We start from the raw sequence: 4596 nt of genomic DNA on the forward strand, positions 1-4596 counted from the left end.
CTACCAAAGGTATTTTGATAATTTTAGTCACCCCAACCTTCACTTATATATAGTACTCCCTCCGTTTAAAAAAGAATGATCTACTTTTCTTTTTAGTTCGTTTAAAAAAGAATGACACTTTCCATTTCGGTTATACTTTTAATTCAACTTTCCACATGACATGTTTAAGATTATAAGATTAAAGGGCATTTTGATACATTTGACATTACTTTAATTTAGGAGCACAAGATTCAAAAGTCTTCTTTATTTTCTTAAACTCCGTGTCAAGTCAAACTAGGTCATTCTTTTTTAAACGAAGGGAGTAGTAAATAAAATGGTTACACATGCATTTGTTTTTTTTTTCTTATATTTATTAGTTTAATCCTCATTTTTATGGTGCAATAAAATGGTTACACATGCATATTTTTTTTTTTTATATATTTATTAGTTTTGTCCTCATTTATTATTTTAATAATATTTTTATTTAGATCGTTGTAATTGAATTATAATGGTAGTAATTTTTTATAAATATCTTTTTGTTCCTTATTAAATTACTTATTTTTTTTATACCGCAAGGGTATTTCGATAATTTTATGGTGCAATAAAATGGTTACACATGCATGTTGCTTTTTCCTTATATTTATTAGTTTTGTTCTCATTTTTTATGGTGCATTAAATGGTTACACATACATATTATTTTTTCTTATATTTATTAGTTTTGTCCTCATGTATTATTTTAATAATATTTTTATTTAAACCTTTGTCATTGAATTATACATGGTAGTAATTTTTTATAAACATCTTTTTGTTCCTTATTAAATGACTATCAAGGGTATTTCGATAATTTTTTGGTGCAATAAATATTTCGGAATCGATGTATGCCTCCTCAACTTATATATTTGAAGCTTTCAAATGAGTCGTGCATCATGTACTTTTTCAGGAATGTCCAAATGAAAGACGTGTGGCCAACTGTAGTTGCAATAATCTAGCTAGATTTTTATCCACTTGTACAATCACTTTTGTATTGGTTGGATCAGTCTAGCAAGCTCAATTTTATTCCACATTGAATGTATATATTATGTTAACATCGATTCATTATACTACATTTCTTTTCTTTTACTTCTATACTAAACAATTAAAACAAGTAAGAAATAATCTTCCCCAAAGTTGAATCTCTTTGCACATTACTGTTGCCAAAATGTACGTGCCTTGCACGGTGTGTAAAGACTTGATTCATGTCTCTCTTTTATTCATAATATCAAAAGAAAATCAATGATGTCTTAGAAATATAAACCATAGGTCGTTACACTTTTTTCCATAAAATGCTGGTTGTAATTTAGATGTATGAATTTTCGTTAATGTCACCTTAATTGAAATTTAAAGATTCTCTTTCTTGAAAAGTTAACCTTTATTTTCTTTTGTTATATGGATTAGTATTTATGTTTGTTCAATTTTAGAAGTCATGAGTATTTTTCTTGTTGCCCCATCCCTTTACTTTTGCAAGCTTACGTTGTTTGTTTCTCGTATTAATTCTTTGAATAGGACCTTTTACCTTTTACCTTTATTCATTTTTTATATGAACACAAGTCATAAGGCATGCAAGTGGATGTCTTTGCTTTGCATTTTATCTATTAACTCTCGCTCTTGTTATACGTGTGCAAGTGTGCATATCATTGTAATTAAAAAATTGATTCTTGATATTTTCTTTTGCTTTGAAATATGTAACTATTATGCTTTGAACATATATTAATTTCTTATCTTTTCTTTGCATGCAAAAAATATCTCGAGTCCAAATGGACTCCTTTCCTCTTGCATTTCGTAATGGGTCAATGAGACTCACCTCTTCGAGTCAAGTTTGAAGTTTAAACCCAAATTCCACTACATGGCATGCGGTGCTAGAAGATAGACGAAGAAGGAAAATGAGTCAAAACTCATTGATGAGGTCACTAAGAGACTTGAAAAGTCTCAATTTTTTATTATTGTCTTCTTTTTATTTATTCATTTATTTGGGCCTCAAAGCCAAGTTTTAATACAGGTATGACAGATTTTGGGCCTCAAAGGTCCGAAAACTAGCTTAGGACAGGTTGTGGGCCGAAAATCCAATATTTAGATCAGAAAATTTCAGAAATAACAACTATAGAGTCTTAATTGTAACTTTTATAGCAACAGTTTTATAATTACAAAAAATAACAAATTGTATTTTGTATTTAAGTAAGCTATTGCTATACAAATACATATACAATAAGATTTACTTTCCTTGTTTTACTCAAATTAGTTGAGTTAAATAAGGAATAATTATCTCATCTAATTAAATTTTCATAAATTACTCTTATTTAAATTAGTATATTCCTTTTCCAAATCAAACTCAAATATGAAGATATCATTTCTATTATCTTCAAAATTTTAAAATATCATTCTCTTACATCTCTAACTATTTTTTCTTATCAGTTTTTTCACTTTTCTTATTTTTTTTTAATTTTAATTTCTTTTTCTTTTTTATTTTTTTCTTTCCACTTTATTTTCTCTCTTCTAATTCTGTTCTTTTTTTCCCTTTTCATTTTTTTTCTTTTTTCGTTTTCTTTTTTTTTCCTTTTCTCATATTTTTTTGTTTTCCTCTTCTTCTTCTTCTTCTTTTTTTTTTTTTTCTTTTTTTTACATTTTTTTTTCTTTTTTTTTTTTTTTTTTTTTTTTTTTCTTTTCCTTTTTTCACTTTTTTTTTTTATTTTTTTTTATTTTTGATTTTTTATTTTTTTACTTTTTTATCTCTATATTTTATTTTTAAAAGACAAATATCTATATCATACAAACATATTCAAAAAATATACAAAATAAATAGACATACAGATCTGCATATGTATTTACGGTAAAAAACATACATATATATCTGTATATGTATTTACAGAAATACATATCTGACTCACATGTATATATAAACATATATGGAAAAAAAATCTCAATAACAAAAATGACAATTTATACATATACATATAGGTAATAAAAAAATACATGATACATATCTTAAACAGTAAAAGAAAACAAATAAGTACATATGTTACCCTAAAAAATGACATAGTATATACAGTTCAAAGACAAACCCAGCACCGTATAAAATACATATTGCTCTGCATTTGTATTTACAGAATACATACCTGATCCATATGTATATTCTTATTTTATATGAGTCACCTTTGTATTTCGCAAATACATATGAACATATATAGTATAGTTATGTTTATTACTGTTTAATATGAATATGATATGTATTTCGTAAATACATATGTATATTTTGTACTGTAAATACATATCTAGATCTATATACCTATGTATTTTATATGTTTTTTGAGTATGTGTATGTGATATACATATTTTTCTTTTCAAAATAAAAGTTAGAGATAGAAGAGTTAAAAAACGGAAAAACAAAAATATAAAAAAAAAAAAAAAAAAAGAAAAAAAAAAAAAAAAAAAAAAAAAAAAAAGAAAAAAAAAAATGAAAAAGGAAAAAAAAGAGAAATAGAAGAGAAAAAATAAAGTGGAAAGAAAAAAATGAAAAAGAAAAAAAATCAAAATAAAATAATAAAAAATAAGATGAAAAAAAGCTAACAAGAAAAAAAAGATAGAGATATAAGAGAGTGAGAGACAATAATGATGTTTTATTTTGAAATCTTGAAGATCATGGAAATAATTATATTCAAATATGATAAAAAAGAAAACAAAAAATAATAATAAAAGAAACGAAAAAGGAAAAAAAGAAGAGAAATAAAAGAGAGAAAATAAAGTAAAAATAAAAAAATAAAATAAAATAAAACAAAAAAATAAAATGATAAAAAAAATAAGATGAAAAAAAGGGGTAAAAGATATGGCTATATTTGGGGGAGGTGAAATAGTGTAGTGAAAATAGAAAAATGTAAAGTAGTGAAAGTAAACTTGCCTAATTAATGAGTAAAATAATGCTACTCTTGTTATAAACTGTAATTTTACAAACGCGTTGCTATTTATTGTAATTATAGTCTTAAATATGATACTTTCTGTAATTTTTCCTATTTAGATTAGGATAGGTGCAAGTGGGTCAAAAGCCCAATTAGTTTAGGACATGGTCTATTGATTTAGGCCCAATGGCCTAAGTCTTTTATTTTCTCCCCTTTTCCTTTTACATGCTTTGTTATTAATTTGTTTAGATTTAGTTAAAATCCCTACTAAGTCGTCCAAATCTATTTTACACGTCTTTTCTTAAAATCAATTACTTTTCAACAATCAATCTTTCTTTTTGAAGTTAGTCAAAAGGTATTTTCAAACAGTTCGGATAACCGCAAGTTAGTGGATACTCTTGGTGCCTTAACAGCCTTTCAAGAGTATTAATAAGAACCGCTTACTCAGAATCTTCAAACTTAAATGATTTTTTTTGTTTTGAATCATTTAAGTAACTTTCAAAGGTTTTCTTAATTCTTTTTCAAAATAAATTATGTGGTGACTCTAAAAGAGTCAAAATTTTCTCTGCAAAACAACTGTCTTGATCACGACTTAGTCCTCATGAGTCATAGGGTAAGGTCAAGAGTCATGGTGAGAGACTCGTGACCATAACAGTGAAGGTGCCCAAGGTTTCTGCCCAAGCTATGGTTC

The sequence above is a fragment of the Capsicum annuum genome, chromosome 11 (assembly GCF_002878395.1).
Source record: "Capsicum annuum cultivar UCD-10X-F1 chromosome 11, UCD10Xv1.1, whole genome shotgun sequence".
In the NCBI taxonomy this organism is placed as follows: domain Eukaryota; kingdom Viridiplantae; phylum Streptophyta; class Magnoliopsida; order Solanales; family Solanaceae; genus Capsicum; species Capsicum annuum.